At 41.8% G+C, this 20,108-nt stretch overlaps 1 protein-coding gene and 1 pseudogene across 2 annotated transcripts in view; one reads left to right on the top strand and one right to left on the bottom strand.

Moving 5' to 3' along the window:
- FGF14 (fibroblast growth factor 14) overlaps positions 1-20,108 on the top strand; it is a 623,657-nt gene that overhangs the window by 4,315 nt on the left and 599,234 nt on the right. The gene's annotated exons all lie outside the window — the stretch shown is intronic.
- On the bottom strand, positions 10,801-11,503 carry LOC137751997 (small ribosomal subunit protein eS6-like; annotated as a pseudogene).

The raw sequence follows: 20,108 nt of genomic DNA, 5'->3' as shown, positions 1-20,108 counted from the left end.
AAACTTCCACGGCTTGATAGGATTTTGGAAAGCAGAGAGTTTAAGAAAAATTGTAACCAGATGTAATTTTATTGGGTACCAGTGTTTGTGGCAAGGAGGGTACGAAGCGGATGCCCTAGACCTAGTTCTGCGGAGCACATTTAGAAAATCCCACAAACTCATGCCCCTGAGTGTTTCCTCTTCTGAACTGTCTCCCTCTCTGCCATGAAACTTTGAGATGAAACAAGCAGGGCTTGGTAGAAGTCACTGTCACTTTCTATTTTCTACTTTTTTGGGGTGTCTTCCAGCTCTGCTTTTGCCTTTGACTAAGCTGTTTTAGGTGCCAAAAACATCTGGTGTGCCACTGTCACTCATTTAAATATATGTTATTCTTTTAAAGCTACTTGCTTTTCATCTAGGGGCGGTCATGGCTTTGAGAAGTGAGAAAATAGGAAGAGGGAGAAGAAAAAAGAGTAAGCATTTTTCACCCCTTCTCCTCCGCCTGCCGACTCATCTTGGGTTCCTGTAGAGCTGGGTGAGCCACAAATGGTCCATAACCTGTGCATTTCTAAACACTGAGCATATGTAAGATGGAGACATCAAATTCAGACTGCATGGCTGGAACACCAAACAGATGTAAGGTCCTTCTCTTTCTAGTATGCTTGCCTTCAGCGTGGGATTCCATGTAATATGAGTGGGTCTTGGATTCCATCTAGGAAGCTTCATTACTGAAGCAGCAAAATGAGTTTTGCAGGCAGTAGCACTTCCTGAACCAAAGGATGGCATGTTAGGTAGGCTTCCAAGTATTGCCTTGTTGGGACTGTCAACTGTTTTGTTTTATGTTTGTTTTAATTTATATCCAAGTTAACAAGTGTGAAATCCAATCAGTGATCATCTAAAGTTGGTTTTAACGGTGGAGATCACTTTAGTTGTACCCATATCCAGCCTGTTCTCATCTTAGGCAGCCTCCCTGAGAACATCCGTTCAAACGATGCATTGCTTTCAGAAGGTGCTAAAGCTAATTCTATAGTTCACATTTCCCACGCGGAGCCACTCCTTTAAAAATGTTCAAACCCAGTCTTCCATGTTTTAGCAACACAAACACTGAGGACTTTTGTGAAGTGTTTTTATACGTATTGTAACAAGGACAACAACCAAAGTTTTTGCTCCTTTGTACATTTTGGCATCATTAACTCACTCAATTGACTCATAAGCTTTCTATAAATATGTAGATGTCTCAAAATGGAAGCATTTATTCAAGAGTTTCTTATGCCTTATGGGGAAACAGTTGGGATGTTTGAACAGTATATTTGAAGCTCCTCTACTAAGTTTAAAATGAGACATTGCATCGTGTCTATATTCTTAATAAAACCTTTGAGCCCAACTTACTACCACCTCCAGGAGGGACAGTGGGCCAGGGAAATACCTGCTGACACGTCTATCTGCCTGGTGCCATAGTCTGTGTGGTGTTTCTTAGGGTTTTAGATTGTGTACCATGTGCTACATTTAGTTATAAGAGTTGAACTTGAGCACAGAACAGCAGGGAATTGTCTGAGGGCGACTTCTCAGTTCCTCCATATGCCTGCAGAGATGCACTAAGTTTTTTTTTTTGCTATTCTGCTTCTGAAGGACCAAGTATGTCTTGATGTTTTCCCTGTATATTTCTCTAGTTGGTACAAACTAATTTTCTGCTTTGGCCAGAAGTAAAAGGTAGGATGATGAAGGGAAGAGGAGTTGAAAGGAGGAATTCTTAGGGCTTTCCTAAACATGAAAGCAAAAAAGGAGGCATAGTGCAGACATGTTTTACAGGGAACACTGAAGTTTTTGTTTATCTAACCTACTAACACCATCGAAGAAAGTCACCTAACAATTGTTGAGCACTGTTGCCTTTATCGCTGTCCCCTGACAAAAACTCAGGTTATGACAAGTCTCAGGTTTTCAATACATTTGTATTAAATGAACTAATGGTGAAAAATAGGGTTCTCTGAGAAAGTTAACTGTGGGACTTAACTGCCACTGTCATACAATTTACTTGGTTAAGTTCACGTAACGCCTACTCCTTTCCAGCAGTGCCAACCAAGAATTTGGCTTCTAAATGGTAAAACCAAGAAGGAAAAACAGCTGTTAGTGGCCTTCTTTCTCTTCATGCTCCACGCCAGGGCATCCTGAAACATGGTTCGCAAACATTCCCTGGGCTCAGGCCTTCCTCAAACACACAAGCGCATTCACCCCTTCTGGCCCGTTCAGCCTTTAAGTAACAAGTGTTAGGGCACCATTTGGTTCCCTCTGCAAGGGCCCCCCTTCATTTTCTTTTCTGATCTTTAATGTTCTCCAAAAGGAAGGCATTCCGAAAAACAGTGGAGTGAATTTGAATTGTTTCTCTCTTCCTGTCTGAACTCCTTTCTGTGACGATGGTCACTGGCACCATCCGATGTGGCATGTTTCCGTTCTAGAGGGGACAGCACCTCAACAGCCTCGAGTTTCACTTGCTTTGAAAGGAGGTGCCCCCTCCCTCCCTATTTTGTTCTTTTCCGTTTTGAAGCAGTCATCTGCAAACTTGGTGGCGCCCTGCTTTCCCAAAACCACACTCAGCTACTCAGCTTCCGCCCTCCGGAGCCACCGGCAAAGGCGGACGCACGACTGGGGCAGAGCCCCGCTTGCCAGAGCAGCGAGCGGGCCGTGGACTGTTTCCTGCTCGCCGCGAGCCGGCCACCTCTGCGGCTCGGATCTGCTTCCAGGAGTCGGGCCCCTCGGGGATCTGGCCGGAGCCGGGCTCGGAGTCTGCCTAATGGAGCCCCGAACAGAGGAGGCACGCAGGCGACGCGTGGCCTTCCTCCGTTGTGACCCGCGGCCACAACTCCCTGGACCAGCCACCCCGCGATCCACTCCGCGGGGATTCTGGGGCTCTGCAGCGCAATGCGGCGGAAGCGGCCCGTCCGAGCCGCCGTAGCGCGGGGGGTTTCCGTTGCCACAGGGATGACCTCTGACCCTGGAGCGTCTCCGGGGGCTCGGAGGCCGGCGCAGCCGTTGCTATGGAAACCACGTGGCCGGAAGCCGCGGGGCGCGCGGGCCGCGCCGGCCGTTGACGCGGCGCACTTTGGCGGGCCCCGGGCCGGCGACCTCGCGCGCGCCCCAGGGCGTCCCCGGGCCGAAGGGCGGCGGAAGAGTTTGGTTCCAGCCCACAGGTGGCCGCCTCCCCTCGACGCGCTGCAGGGTTTAGAGGAAAAGGATGCGCCCAAGTTCCGGACTGGGAGAGCATGAGCCCAGCCCGCACTAGCTACTGGGAGGCCGAGGAGGGCTCCTGACGTTCTCTGGGCCTCAGTTTTTTCGACGGCAGTGCAAGGGCGTTGATTAGAATAATCTCAGGTCGGCCCCCGCTCTCATGTTCCAAGCGTCATGTAACTTTCCACCCGATCCGGATTCTGAATGAACTTCTCCCTCTTCCCTGTATCTCTCCTGGACTACGTTGAGTATATTTAAGTTGTAGTTTAAACCCGAGGCTTTCAGAGATCGAAGGCCACCTGCGGGCTCATGACCAACCTTTTAGAGGTGTGGCAACTCCTTCCCTGTGCAGAGGTGACTCTTCCAAGAGCCGGTTTTGAGTGGTAGGGAAAGCACAGTTCACAGCTTTGAGCCCTGGAAGAAGACACGCGTTGTATTTTACTGGTGACACCACCAAGAGATCTTCATGCATTTTACAGAGTTGTGTGATGGGTGCTGAAACAGATGGCATTCCTCTGTATCTGTTGTATTCCCCAGATGTCTTTTCCCGCGGTCTCTAAACGTTTTTTGGAGAGGACTCGATCTACCTTGGCTTGTTTTTCCTTCTGTTATCTTGGACTATTGAGAAGAATCACAAGCATCTTCACATCTTAAAACACACACTCAACTTCACTGTATATTTAGAAGTTGAAAAAGACTATTTTGAGGGTATGATAAGGCAAGCTCACTAGTTTATAAAAGAACAGCTAGATCCAAATTGTGTTTCCGCGGATGGAGTAGGTTAAGGTTACCTGCTCAGATGGCTTTACACTTTTTCAAGACTTTTTGTTGGCCTAGTTTCCAAATAGTCTTTTTACCTTTTTTTGTTCCCCTTATGATAAGAATTACCTCCCTGAAGTTTGCTTTTCAAAGAACTGGCCATCAGTTCCTCAAGAAGACTGGGTAGAATATTTACATCTCAAGGCACAGGGAAAGAAAGTAAGTGCCTCCAAGAAGGACTTTTGTTTCCTAAATCCAGAATTTTACAATACGTGTCAGCATAGGGGAGGTTTTGGGATTGGTATAAAGGATAGACGGGCTTTGATTTGCTTCGGTAGCTGCATTTCTGTTCTTACAAAGACTCAGTTCCTGAGACAGGGATAGTTGTTTTTAATTCTTCAAAGAATTGAGTTGCAACCTTTATGACATCAAAGGGCTGATCACCCATCCAACTACATTATCTTCTGTTTGCATCTTTAGATCCGGGAGAAGGTCTTCAACTAAGATGGAAATAAAAAGATTTCTGTGTTCTAGATTTAGAGCTTTTTGTTTTGGAAGGTCTTTCCTTCTGGGTATACATAGTTTCACTTAGCTTAGGGGAGGAGGCCTCAAAAAAAGTTCCTATCAGGCTCTGAATATCAGCTTCCAGTCTGGCCAAATTCTCACAGTAGAGCTACTTAGGAAAAAAAGTTTTTTTTCTTTTTTTTCAAATATCTTGTCAGGTTTCAGCCGAGAGAAACAGTAAATATTCCTGGCAGTACTGAACAACCTGTTGGACTCAAGAGGTGTCCCCAAAGAATGTGCAAAAGATCCTACCCTCCCAAGATCCAGAGCCACATCCAAAGGTAGCCAAAGAAAGACTTAGTTCCCCTGAGCGCTGGCAACGGTCAGTAGGACACTAGCTGCAAGTGGCGTGCCATCCACACTTCTGTCCGGCCGTATCTTGAGGGCCCTCAGCCTGATGGTGCCCAGGCCAAGTTCTCAAGACCCAAAATGAGACAAACAAGAAGGCAATAGCTGTCCCTGGGAGAGAAAGGATCCACAACCAGTGCATCTTGGAAAGGAAGGAACAGCGTGAGATTTTCCTTTCCCCTCTCAACTGGGCACTACAGACAGAGATGCAGGAGAGCTGACTCTGGTAAGAATTCTCTGGCATCTGCCAGTTTTCTTAGGCTCCAGAGCAAGTGGGGTTTAAAGTAGAGTGTAGCTCTGGCATCTACCTGAATTTGGCAAGGTCTTTCACTAATTTTGACTTGAGTTTCCTATTGGCTGCTTAAGAGAATAACTGGTAGCGGTTTACTGGTTTCCTGGAGAATCCCTTGGAGTCCCATGAACTCTGAGAGGGGCGCATTTGGGGGCCACCCTTCAAGGGCAGGTGTGGGCGCATCTGTACTGTCACTAATTTGTTTATGGTCTTGTAGTTTCTTCAGAGTGGAAAGGCAATTCAGATAGAGGACGAGCAGACAGTGAAGACTGAGGTGACGGATACGGGGAGTAGTAGAAGTCACTACTTAGAGTCTTCTGTTTTAGGTGCCTCTTGTGTCCTTAATTTTGCATTAGCCATTTGCAGTGAATCTTTCAGTAAAGCTCTTTTGGAATCTTGAAGCCTTTTGGTCAGCTTTACCCTTTAGATAATCATTATGGCAACAGTGTGGAAAATATCTTTGCGTGGCGCGGGATTGAAGGTAAGAAAGGCCACAGAGGAAGTGGTGAGGTCAGAAATAAGGCAGTGACAGGGGCTGGAGAGGAAGTGGAGTCCCTCTATCGCAGTGGCCAGTTTGAATTTGGGAAGGGAAAAGAGGGAGGTGTCTAGGATGTTCTGACCACAGGTTTTTGATTTGGACCGTTCCTTTTGATGCTGAGCCACTGACCATTTGCCAGTAGACCACTCCTGTCTCCTCAAAGCACGGAGCAAAAACTTGACTCTCTCCAGACTGTTTGTATTCGAGGGGCTGTGGTAACTTTTACGAGCAAGTAGAAAACTTTGACAAGTTTCTCCTTCTAGATCATAATTTAAATAGGCAGTTCTAGGGGAACTGCTCTGGGATAAAGGGTTCGTTTTCTTGACTCCAAACCTGAAAGTCCTTGGGGATAAAAAAAAAATGCCTTACAATAAAGATAAGTCAAAGGTTTTTGTTTTTGTTTTTAAATGATATACGGTTCTTTGTTGATAGTCAATGATTTGTGTGCAATACTTTGTTCCATTTGAGGAGTCAAATAATACAGTTAAAAGCCAATTTTTCAGATTATTCAGGTCTGGCAAGAAAGGAGAAGGAAGTGTGAACTTTATTGAATTTACATATGTAAGTTTGTGCACCTGCTTCTTGGGTAGCAATGAACATAGTTGTAATTAAAATGCCTTTCCCCCCCGCCCCCCGTAACATTTTGTGGTCTGCGCAATTACAGTGGATCACTGAAGTGTGTGGTAGCTAGCCTCTTCTGTAATGCTGCCTCTTACTTAGATAAAGTGTAGTTTGGGACGGATTGTGATCTCTATTCTTTCCACTTCCTGTGTGGAGCACGTGGCATACTACTGTCGTACTTTAAAAAAGAAGAAATGTGAAAATAAGAAGGCTCAAAGACTAAAACATTTGTAGGGTTTCTGTTTTTTTTCTTAAACAGCCACTTATTTCAGAGTCTGAAACTCATGTTTTTTGGTTGTGTTTCTGTTGTACCCCAGGTGTTATTGCTTGTAAGCAAAGAAAGGGCTCTGTTTGCTAGGAGGCCTGAATCCCTTTCCGAATTAAACACTCAGCAGTTACCGTCATTCTGCCACAACATTTTCTTAACTATTTTTTCTTTTACATTTAAACTTTCCACTCATATGCCAATTAAGTGACATAGAATTCCTCATACATCAGATATATGATAATAGATAAAAAATATTGGAAATATTTTTTAATAGAATAGATACTAAATGTTAGAAATATTTTAATGGTACAGTAACAAATTAAAATATAAATAAATTTGAAAAAGATAGAAATTTGGGGGGGTCATGATTGTTTATTGTTTATCTTTCCTAATTATATTTCCTTTTAAAATCTTGGGAATCATCTTAGAGAACACAGTGCTTAGGTGGTTCTGGTCCATCTGTGGCACACGTGCCTTTTCACGGGAACGTGAACCCCTGACGTGCACGCGGAAGGTGGAGTGTGGCCTGATCTGCAGGGCCGTGGAGTCCTGCTACTCTGTTTTCCATCACTGAGGATTGCCCCACTTTGTCCCGCTCTCCTTGTATTTGTACTGTCATACTCGAGATTTTGTCCCTTCACATCTTTCCTTTAGTTGTGTCTTTCAAAAGGTTTGTCATCAATTTAACTCTTCAGGCAAGGCTGGGATTCGTATTCAGTTGGCTTTTCAACTTTTACATGTATTACATTAGGGGAAAACGGCAAAAAATGCTAACAATACACTTGTCAGACAGTAAACGAGACACATCTGTCTGAACTTGAGACACTTACCCAAAGTAGCATTTATTTGACTTAATTTTTTTCTTTCTGTGCTTCAAATAACGTGATAAAAAAACTGTGATGTGGATCTATTGCTTTAATCGGTTATATAATTAAATAATTTGGGGATATTATTATAATTATTCTACCTAATAGTCCCACTAATGAATGCCTTTAAACTTACTAGATTTTAAAAGACTTATTGCTCTTCTACTTGAACAGAAATATCCTGAATTATTCTGAATCCTGTATTAGTATTTATGCTCTAAGTAATAATAAAAGACTAGCTTTATAGGATGCTTTCTATGTACTAGATACTTTATCTATATTACCTAATTTAGTCCTCAAAAACCATATGTGGGAACTTTTCTTACATTTATCTGAAAAAGGATGACGCCCAGGCATGAAGAGGTTAAGGAATTTGCCTGGCGGCACCCAGCCAGTGGTTGAAACCCAAGCAGTCTTTCTCCAGAGACAACCTCTTAAATTCCTGTATTGCAGCTACCTCCCTAAAGACTGTGTTCAAAGCGTATATGTGAAAGTGGCTGGTGTTGTCTCAGTGTTTCTGTGAATCATTATATCCTGAAACTAAAGAGGAATGCAACATATTCAGTGTTTGCCTCATGTTCAGATATTTAGAATTTGTAATGCTTTTTTATTGAGCGTAATTTACATACATTAAAATGCGCAGCTCTTAACTGTAGAGTCTGATGTCTTTTGACTATTGTGTGTATCCTTGTGCCAGACACCCCATTTAAGATATAGAATATTCTCGTCGCCCAGAAACCTCATTCTCAGTTCGATTCAGTTCCCACCCGTGCCTTCTGTGAGAGGCAGCCGCCGTCCCGCTCTCTGACTTTACCTTAGCCTGTCCTAGAGCCTCAGATCATCGGATCCTGGAGTCCTCATGCCTTGAGTTTGCTGTTTTCACTCCACACGTTGTTGTTTTTGAGATCCACCTATACCATCGCACGTGAGATGTGTAGACTTCCATGCGGTAACTTCTGTTTTCTTTTGTAAACTAGAAACTCCTAATTGAACACACCCACTTTTAGTTAACATCCAAAAGTTGCCCGAAACTACAAAGGGTTCGCAAGCCGACCCGGCGGGCAGGCTCACAAGCCGGCCCGCCCCAGTTACAGAGATGCTGGCTGAGGACGGAGGGTCCTGGGTCAGAGATAAAGGACTGGATCACTCAGGGCACAACAGACGCCACGTTCTTGTTTCCCTTGTCCTGACATCTCCCAGGGGCAGTGCTGAGTAGCCGAGGTGGACGCCTGCACACAGTGGTTTTGTGTCACAGCTGAGGACCTCTGAGTTTAGGAAATCCCCCTTCTTTTAAGGAACGTCTTTCAAAACTGCCCAACCTTTGCCCAGCAGCGAGCCATGGTCTTTATTATTCTGGGGTCCGGGGTGGGGGGGGAAATCGCCCTCTAACCTGGAAGCACTATCTTTAGAGTGCAAGGTTGTCTGCAATGCAGATATCCTCGTGAAGGTAGTCTGAGTCAAAAGCTCTTAGGAGACAGAGCAGAAATCCCACGGATAAGTTGTTCTTTAAAGCTGTTTCTGCACAGCAACCTTTTCTTCCCTTTCTGGTTTCTTCAGGACTGCCATTCTTGTTGTTCCAAAGATGCACTTAACATAGAGAAAAACTTATTTGGAAATTATCTAGAAAATGATCTTGAGGTTTTGAGAAGACAGACAATATACAATCTATACAATAAACCTATTAGTATTTATTAAATAACTATTTGTGGTAAGTTCCGTGTTAGTTACTGGGAGAGATTTAAAACATTCCATAAGGATTTGGTCTCTGGCCCCAAAGTACTTAAGCTCAGTGTACAGAGAACACCAGTAATGAGAGAGTCTTGAATGATGGACGGCCACAGGGCGTCTGTAGGAGACCCATCAAAGATGAGCCGAGAAGAAAGGGAAATCTTGTCGAGAAGTGTGACCTGAGCTGACTTTTGAAAGCGTGTTTCATTTGGCAGGAGAGATAAGTATATTCTTGGCAACGGGAGCAATGTGAGTGAAAGTCAAAGGCTGAAAGGTTCATGGTTGGGGATTTTGGGAATGTTAATGGAATCTTATGTTGGGGGATTAGAGGAATCATAATTTGGAGTCCAAAAGCCTGGCAGAGGAGTTAGACTGGATGTGGTAAAATTTAGTGAACTAGGGAATGTTTCTGGAGTGGGAAGACGGCACAACTTTGTTTGTGGTGCCTAAGGTACTTGGGGCAGCAGTTAATTTCCCAGTAAGATGATGTTTTCTAGTGAAACATCGCTGGACTGAAAATGTCACAGGCTACTTGGCTACAGGGAAATTTCCAGCAATTTGAACCACAATTTCTTACACGAGAATCCTGATAAACTGCTCTGGCGCTAGCAGCAGATCTATGTTTGAGTAACCCTTGATGACCGTTGCTTAGTGGAGAGATGCATTAAGGAACAATTTGCTAAAAGCACAACTTTTGGAAATGGATTTTGATTTTCTGCTCCTTTCTGTTATAAAATTTGAATTGTGTTTTAGGGGGTCAATATCTATTTCTCGGTTATCTTAACGCTTAAGAATGCCACACAATTTATAAAATAATATTTTAAGGAATATCACTTGTTAAAACAAGAGCACTAATTCAATTCTCAATGGCCCTTTAAACTTTACAAATACATAACTAGTAATGCTTTATAAGCAGCAGTTTCAATTTTTTGATTTAGAACTGGGATCCTTGTTAGAGATCCTAGTTTATAAGTTTATAAAATGCATATTTATAGGGTCACAAGCATAATTCATACAAGTAAGGGAAGGGATTCATTTGAGGTGGTGATAACAGTTGTAGACACCCTGTGCGGGGAGCAAATTAGCAGCATAAACCTGAATTCTGTCATTTCAGTGGGTAGTGAGTGATTTAACAATTTTTTTTGGGTGCCAGTTAGTGTAAAGGCAATAGACAGCTGCAGAATGCAAAAGGTCTGAATGCTACAGAGTTAAGTAAAGGGTCTGAATGTTGTTGCATTAACATAGTTTTCAATAAAAAATTAAAATGTGCATCTAAAGATGCCACAGTCCAAGTTGCGTCATACGGATTGCCACAGCTATACATACACTTGCTTACTCAGTGTCTTGGTGCCCTCTAATATTTGTGAGAGCCTTCAGGAAAGGAAATTAGGGTCATTCAACTCGCTCTGTGCATCATAATCTTGCTCTCTTATTTTTATTACTCAAAGCAGAAGGAGGAGTTACCTCTGTGAATCTTGGGAACAGTTTTTTGCCTAACTATGCTTTTGCTTTCACTGTTACAATTTTAGCATAAGACGGATCTTTGACCCTTTCTTTCTTGTATTCTTTTAAATTGGTAGAAATACTTTTAAATATTATTGTATGTATATATATATTTTTCGTGATGTCTGATCTTATTTATTTGTTACTCTTAGAACATCTCATTTTTGACTGGTCTCAGACTTAGAAGTAGAAGCTCTCAGAGAGGACAGCCTCCGTCTCTTGGCAATCTGTTCCTGGTGTTTTTCTTTGGCCTCCTTCATTCTCTTGGCCAAAAGTTTAGCATTTTCTGCAGCCTCTTCTTTATTTTTCTTAGTACGCTGTTTCTTCAGAGCAATACGCCAACGTTTGCGTTGCAGAACACGTGGAGTAACAAGACGCTGAATCTTGGGTGCTTTGGTCCTAGGTTTCTTACGTTCTTTGTTTAGGGGCTTTCTCACAACATACTGGCGGACATCATCTTCTTTAGAGAGACTGAAAACTCTGTGGATTCTGCTAGCTCTTTTGGGCCCCAGGCGACGAGGCACAGTAGTATCCTTGAGTCCAGGAATATCCGTCTCCCCTTTTTTTACGATGACCAAATTGAGAACGCTCAGATCGGCCTCCACAGTGCAATCCTGTACAGATTTGCACTTTCTTTCTCCAGTCCTCCTTGGTCTGTAACAGGAAAGCCCCTTACTCAGTAGCAGGCGGACTCATCCATGGGTCAAGACACCCTGCTTCACGGGGAAACCCTGTTTGTCATTTCCACCACTGATTTGGACCACATAACCCTTCCATTCTTCACCCAGAGCATCAGCAGCAACTTCTGTGGCCATAAAAGGTACGAATGAAGGTTTCTCCTTCAGTCATGCCAACATACACCTCCCATTCCATTACACAGAAACGTCACTCATTTTCCAGTTACTTGAACTGAAAAACACCCTAGGGTTCATGTGTGTAGGTTATCACCAGCATAATTTTCTATACCAAAATAATGAAATCATAGTAAATTAGAATAAGGAAACCTACCGCAAATACATTCTTACTTTAAAGGTCATGGCCCAGCCCCGCTGCACCCTCACGGGCCGTAATGAGCACTAACAAATGATACGGTTCAGTGTGTCTGTGCTGGTGTCTACTTCCGAGACCACCACTTAGTGCATTGCATCTCTTGGAACAGGGCCCCACCTACCTGACCACATCAACCAGTGTTAAGTTTAACTAGCACCATCCTTGTTAGAGGTCAGCTCAAACGTGAAGAAACAATAGCCAAGGCAAAGGCCTTTAGTGTGACAGTTTCATGAGTTAGAAATAATCCTAGGTACACATAATGATTCTACTGTTGTCTCTCTGGTCACAGCAGGGGCCTAGATACTGTCCAAGGAAGGAAGTCTCTTCCTCTGTGTTAAGCACTGAACCCCACGGGGTCTATCAGGGAAACCTTTCTGCTGTGTCAGTTCCTCTTATCAAGTGATGTAAAACTTGGGAGCTAGTCTCAAGGGTAAGCTGTGACAAAGTGAGAGAGTGGCATGGACATATATACACTACCAAACGTAAAATAAATAGCTAGTGGGAAGCAACTGCATAGCACAGGGAGATCAGCTCGGTGCTTTGTGACCACCTAGAGGGGTGGGATAGGGAGGGTGGGAGGGAGGGAGATGCAAGAGGGAGGAGATATGGGGATATATGTATACCTATAACTGATTCACTTTGTTATAAAGCAGAAACTAACACACCATTGTAAAGCAGTTATACTCCAATAAAGATGTTAAAAAAAATAAATAAAATGCCTTCCCCCCCCCAAAAAAAAAGAAATAAAATTAGATGCTGAGAACTGCAGCATAGGATGGAATGGCTGAACAGTGAGGTATGTATACTTCCTGTATCAGGCTTATTAGTCAGGCACCTTGGCGTTGGACATTATGGATTGGTACAGTCTAACTAGCACTTTAAACTTCTCTCAAATAAGTAGGCCATCTAGGTAACTTAGAAGTTAGTTTTGTTACCTCCAAATATATGGTATCTTAGTCTTTCTAGGGGGAGTAGAGGGAATTTGGAAGGTTAGATAAAGGTGGAAGAGTTGCTGGGGATGGTCGGTCCTGGAGCTAAGGAAGCAATATCGATAGAGATGGACGGAATGAACTCATCCACCCTCCTTCCCCTTTTCTCTCCCATTTCGTTTTCCCTTTGCCACTGCCAATTATGTCAGGAGATTCTGCTTGTTGGACCAAATGAGGGACGGATTCGGGCTGGAGTATTCCAAATAGAATGAAGAGTCCATAGCTGTCCTTAGATAGCATTTCATGATAAATGGGGTACATTTTTTTTCTTTAACATCTTTATTGGAGCATAATTGCTTTACAATGGTGTGTTAGTTTCTGCTTTATAACAAAGTGAATCAGCTATAGGTATACATATATCCCCATATCTCCTCCCTCCTGTGTCTCCCTCCCACCCTCCCTATCCCACCCCTCTAGGTGGTCACAAAGCGCCGAGCTGGTCTCCCTGTGCCATGCGGCTGCTTCCCACTAGCTATCTATTTCATATTTGGTAGTGTATATATGTCCATGCCACTCTCTCACTTCGTCCCAGCTTACCCTTACCCCTCCCCGTGTCCTCAAGTCCATTCTCTACGTCTGGTCTTTATTCCTGTCCTGCCCCTAGGTTCTTCAGAACCATTTTTTTTTTTTAGATTCCATATATATGTGTTAGCATACGGTATTTGTTTTTCTCTTTCTGACTTCACTCTGTATGACAGACTCTATGGGTACATTTTTAAGTTGAAAAATACAGTGAAGGTAACAACGACTGTAAAATAGGTTGTGACTGGAAATTGGTTTATTTTCCCACAAAACTGACTAGCAATACCCTTGGGGTCTTTGTGCATTTTTTGTACTTTTAAATTTGTTTACTTGGCTCTCAATGGGCATACTTATCTTTTTTTTTTTTTTTTTATTTATTTATTTTTAATTTTTGGCTGCGTTGGGTCTTCGTTGCTGCGCGCAGGCTTTCTCTAGTTGCAGTGAGCGGGGGCTACCCTTTGTTGCGGTGCGCGGGCTTCTCATTGCAGTGGCTTCTCTTGTTGCGGAGCACGAGCTCGAGGTGCGCAGGCTTCAGTAGTTGTGGCACGTGGGCTCAGTAGTTGTGGCTCGTGGGCTCTAGAGCGCTAGCTCAGTACTTTTGGCGCTCGGGCTTAGTGCCCCGTGGCATGTGGGATCTTCCCAGGCCAGGGCTCAAACCCGTGTCCCCTGCGTTGGCAGGTGGATTCTTAACCACTGTGCCACCAGGGAAGTCCCTGGGTATACTTATCTAATGAATAATGCCTACTTTTACTGTAGTTTAGCCTATAAGCACTTAAAAAAATTAATACCCTTATGAAACTTATAAGCACTTTAAGGAAATTAATACCATTGTGAAAATAAAACACTATTTATAGATATAAGGAATGAGCAATTTTTATATATTTATCTCTGATTAAACTATTGCTCTGACTCTTCTTACCTATGTTTATCTATGTTCAAAGCATGGGCATTTCATTAATATACTGACGATATGATACTATATTTACATATAATTTGCTTAGCTTTAATGTTAATGCCATGAAGCTCAGAATTCACTGTGAGATATACATTTTACTTTTATTGATATTTAAATTTACTCTGGTTCACCTCTTAAATATCTCATGCAAAACTTAAACATTCCTTGATATGAATGTCATCTAAAGTTGTAAGAGAACAACCCCTCCTGTTATATCTTACTGTGCTTTGTTAAAAAAAAATCACCCTATTCTCCAGTAAAGTCCTGTCACTGTAAGTGGGCAGAGGCTTTCCTACAGCAGGTGGACATTCTCAGGGCCAATCATACATGGAAAGGTTCAGACATGAACTTGAACCCTGAAAGTGGGAGTTAACTGTATAGGAAAACAAACTTCATGCTCTCCGTAATACTTCTCTTGGGTTTGGATATTAGGTTGCTAGATGTAATTAGGCATTTTTGGCAGGTTGGATGCTGAGTAGGGAGGCATCCATGTACTGAACTCCAAGCTGAAAACAGGTAAACTGTATGCTAGATTATCCAGTTCCATGATATTCTGTGTTGATTTCCTTTGTGTGATATCCAAATATTTAATTACCTTACATTTAAGTATTGCAGCCCTGCCTTGGCTGTGCACTAGAGAATTAAGAGAAGGGCCATTCACCTTTACTTGAACCAGAGTATTAAACTCAGAGCAGTGCCAATATTCCCTCTCCTGTAGCCGACATTAGTGAGATACCCAAAGGGGAGCTGCATCTCAGGAGACATGGCTAAGACCCTAAAAGGCCTGGCTTGAAAACTTTGGAAGATCTCGGTTTTATTATCTTAAGGGATATAATAAATTTTTCCTTCAAAGCTAAATTTCTTGTTTTCTGATATCAAAAAATGTTTTATTTTTAATTACATTGCCAGGGAAGAGTGCAGTTATGAGATGATTTTTACTTCACCTTCCTAACTTGTTTATTTGGACCCCCAAACTTTAAGAACAGGTGGAATTGTTAACAGCATGTTAGCATGCTGGCGTTCTTTTGCCTTAATCTATATGCACATGTAACATCCAGAAACATATAGTAAATTTTTGCCCATTGAATTCTCTGTGCATGTGTGTGTGTGTGCATATGCATATGTGTGTATATATCTCCACATTATGTAGGTGTACATGTGATGTACAAATGAATCAAACATAGGCATATCTCTTTGCTATTTCCTTATTCTCTGGTGTGAAACATACTTCCAGATGCCTCGTGGGTTTGCTGAATGAATGCATTCAGAATAAGTTTGATTTACTTGAAAATAATATTCTTAATGTCCTTAATTTAGATATCTCCAATCTAAACTGGGGAGTAGAGCTCTGAGTACAAATAACCACTTTAATAGAGGTTTTTGATGATATTATTATAGTGTTAAAAAATGAAACATTTAAAAATCTGGATTTTGATTTGCCTGGGTATTTCCCTTTAATAGGAAGCATAGAAAAACCTCAGTCTTTTACGCCCTCCTCCATATTATAGAAGGATCTTCTGGTACAAGTCCAAGTCAGATGATTTTATCTTCTTTTGGCTTGTGCTGGCCAAGGTGTCCCCAGCCCTGTTGATTGAGATGGCTAGTTCTGTGACCCCTGTCTAAAGACCACTCGGTGTCTCTGTGTTCTTATTGTCTTCCTTTGACAACTACTGTTAGATAGGTGTCTATTTTAAAACTAATTTTGGTTGCTGTTATGTATTTTTTTTTACTGACAAGGACAGCAGTGTGTGTGCGAACTTTGGAGTTAGATAAAGATTGGAATCGTAGCTGTAATTTCTCTGTACCTCAGAGTTGTTTTTGTTTGTTAGCTTATTTTGTTTTTGGTAGTAGAGGGAGAATACTTCCCTTATGTGTTTGTAGTGACTAAAGGAGAATATATAAATAAAGCACCAAACAAAATACCCACCACACGGACATTTATTTATTTATCAGTTCCTTCCACCCCATTTCCTTTTCAGAAACAATTTTAGTTTCTTTCCTACGTTTTCCAGTGGGTGACCTATGCTAAAATTATTATTTTCTGTTAATTAATATAATATTTTAAAGTTTTACCTATAGTTAATACTATAGGATATGCAAATGAATTCTTAAAAGTGTCCAAGTAAAGGTTGAACGAAGACAGGTTTAGAGGCCCAGTAGAATCCGTGTTCTCGCTGAGCCTCCTTTTGTACTTTATGGGCCTAACCAGTTCTTTACTCACAAGCCTTCAGGGCCTAAAGGAGCCTGGAACATTTTGTATTTTGCCCAGAGTGGGACTGGCTGCAAACAGACAGTTTTGGAGTTAATATATTTTTCTTGAGCTAAAGAACATTGTCAAATATCTGTGATAGAATATTTCAGTATCTGCCTTTCCTGTGTATCTTACAGAGTTGAGTCTTAGTCATCTGTATATACCAAAAGGAGTATTTTAAAATATTTTATATGCTTTTCTAATATGTATAGTTTGTTTTTTATTGTTATCTTCCGTAATTGCTTATACCTAACAATAATTACCTCAAAAATTTTGAGGTAAATTTTATGGGTTGTTCCCATTCTCTGAGGCTTTTTACCTTAGTTGTAAAGGAATGAAACATATTTTAAAGCAACCTTTCCTATCATTGTTCTGCTAAGAATCACTGCCCAACTTTTTTTTTAAACTTCTTTGTATTTAAAAATCTCATTTGTAGTTTTGAACTCTTTATTTCGCTCCTGAGCTTTCATTTCATTTCACTACCCGTCCCCCCACCATTGTGTATTTAAGTCTTAGTTTTGCAACTGGACATGCTGCTTACACCCTGAAAACTATAAATAGCTTATCCTGCCAATTTTGTATTATCTGTGAAAATTGTAGCCCCTTTCTTTGTTCCTACCTGACTACTTTAGGCTCTGTCATTCATTTATTTTCTTTAGGAGTAAAAATAACCTAATATTTAAAGTCTAGCTTGAATTTGCCTCTTTCAGGGGCCTTGTAGGAAACGCTCTGCTTGTGAATGAGAATCCCGTCTTGGTTGGGAGAAAGGTTGGACCCCATGAGCACACTTCCCACCCCAGGACTCAGGTGACGGGGGCTGTTTCTAAGACCTGGAGCCACTGGGCTTGTGATGGCTGCTTATTACTTGGGAGTGACAACAAAAAACAGGCTTCTCTTTTTCTTGGGAATACCACTGGGCAACACAAATTTCAACGTGCTGGGAAAATATAGTTTAGAGAACCTAGCAAGTGAAGACGACCTGATTCAAAATGTCAATCAACGACTAATTATTTAACTGGTTTCCTATTGAATATTTAATATGATACCAGGAGCAATGAAGTTTCACTAAAAGTTACTTTGTGCTTCCTTTAGTATTTACGTACTTTATTTATTTAGAATTATATAGTAATGGGAGTTCTTTCCAGAAGAGGCTGTGCAGGAGGAAAATACATCTTTAAGAGCACTGTAGACTGTAGGCAGTTGTAGCTACTCCTCAGAAGAGAGGCCTGGGTCACATAAAGACATGCTGGCATCATCAGTGTGTGGCCGGTAACTGAAAACTTAGGAATGAATGAAGGACAGAGGAGAGAAAGAGGGAAAGGAGAAGACAACCTAGAACAGGGTCCTTACAGACTCCAATGCTGAATAAAATAATAAGCCAGCCAGGCATTTTTATTGACAGCAGAACCAGCTGACTTATTGCTTAGAATTTGCAAAGCAATGTGAAAAATGGACTCTAGATACTACAGCTTCTGAATTAATGGTTTTTTTCTTTTCCATAGGGTTTGAACTCAATAGAGAAAGAAGATTCATTAGGGCACACTGTTCCTTTGGTTACGATTTTTTTGTTTTATGTGTATAGTTTTTAATCTGTTGTTGATATTTTTAAGGAGCAGGATTGAAAAAAGAAGGCAGAGGGCTTGTATTGATACTTTATTTGCTGAGTTGAGGTTGGGTTTTCTTTAACTAAGAAGTGGTTATCTTGTATGGAAAGGAATTCAGGTGAATATTTTTCATTACTGGAATTTGGAGGACACAGTCTTAAAATAGAAACTACAGTTTGTACTTCCAAATATAGCTTCCCATATAAACAGTCTTATCATCTGAAGGTCGAGTCTTTAATTTGCTTCATTTAGAAGGTAGATTTTATGTGATAGATTTAACTTGATTTTTTTAAATTGATAAAGCCTTGCTTAGTCTTCTACATCATTATCATTAAAGAATTATAATTCGTGTCGAAGAGCTGACTTTCCAGTCATTAGTAGACTCCAAAGTCTTATCGCTTTAGCTAAAACGTTTTATTATCTGTATTGCACTGTCTGCCGGCTCTGATTTGATCACAGCTGTGTTGGGTACCCTGTGCTGGAATTAGGGATACGGAACACAGCTTCCTCCTGGCTCCTGCCAAGCGTCTGCCTCTAGATTGATCCTGGGTCTAGCGGTGAAGATTAACCAAAGCCACATGTGGATGTGGATTTCATTTGGGCGGTGTGACTGTGGTAGCAGAGGTATTAATTTTTATCAGAGTGAGTGACCTTTCCTAGCATTCTCTGCATTTCCAGTTCTGCTGGGTATGGTCAGCTGAAAGGACTGGCCAGTAGTTATATTTATTTAGTCCAAGTCTTCCTTTAACTACAGCTGTGGTACATTGTTCTGCCTGTCTAAACTCTCGTGTGTGGAAGTTTAGTTTTCTGCAATAGAATTCAGCAAATGTCTGTTAATTGACATTCTCTCATATCTCAAGTGTTCTTTATACTGTGGGATCAGCATGTTTCACTAGCTAGCTGGCTATTTTTATGCAATTGTTTCAAGTTATTGGGAATTTAAACTGCATAAACTACCAATAGACCTGTGTTACTTTAGAAGATTTCACTTTAGCCCTTGATTTAAAAAACCTCCAGAAGGTTTTGCATAACAAAATCCCTTTCAGTAAATGTCTAGGGAGGTGAAAGAGTCTGACACACCTGCTTGTCGATATACCTAAAGTCTGACCTACAGCTTTAACATTTTACTTTGATATTTATTCTCCTTTAATAAAATACATAAGGTATGGATTTTGCACTGATAAGAAAATACTTCTGCCTGCATTACCCCTCCTTCACAACTGGACATAATCTCTTAAATGAACTATCGTGCACTTAAACTTCAAACATACTTACCTTATTTTTGTATTACAGCCATTTGTGTCTATTAAATTGTAAATTCCAGTAAGATGTGAGACGCCAGTGAGATCAGTAACTCATTATTTAATGTTCAGTACCTATAGGAGTGTCATGCAGATAGTAGATCCTCAGAAGGTACTTAATAATTGACTTGATTGAATTATTCATTTTTAATATCTCTTCAATGTGTAATCTAGAGAAGATAGGATACTATAGGGAGGAGGTGTAAATAATGGTAGCACCCTCTTTGTATTTGGAAACTACACCCAGGAAACAATATTACTGAAGCAGTTTATTCCGAATTTGCACATCCAAAGAAACTTCAGGTCTAATCTAGTACTATGTTGCAGCATGGGTCATGCTACAGTCAGACTTAGACTGTCAGGGTTGGAAGGGTCCTGATATGTCACCCGTCTCAACCTTCCATCCAGTGCCTGAGTTCCTTCTGTAGCAGGGGGGGGTCAACCTTGGCCACCTATTTGAATGACTTGAGGAGCTTCAGAAACCCAGTGTTCAAGTTTCGCCTCAGTCCAGTGTTATAAGCATCTCCATGGGCGGGACCTGGGCATCAGTCTTTTTAGAAACTCCTTAGGTTAGGGGTCCCCAGGCCCCGGGGAGCTGGGCCGCACAGCGGGAGGTGAGCGGCGGGCAAGCGGGGCGAGCGAGCGAAGCTTCATCTGCTGCTCTCCGTCACTCGCATCACCGCCTGAGCCGTCTCCCCCGCCACCCCCCACCCCGGTCCACGGGAAAAGTGTCTTCCCCAGAACTGGT

The sequence above is a fragment of the Eschrichtius robustus genome, chromosome 18 (assembly GCF_028021215.1).
Source record: "Eschrichtius robustus isolate mEscRob2 chromosome 18, mEscRob2.pri, whole genome shotgun sequence".
NCBI classification, from domain to species: Eukaryota; Metazoa; Chordata; class Mammalia; order Artiodactyla; family Eschrichtiidae; genus Eschrichtius; species Eschrichtius robustus.
This window is presented reverse-complemented; position numbering and strand designations above follow the sequence as displayed.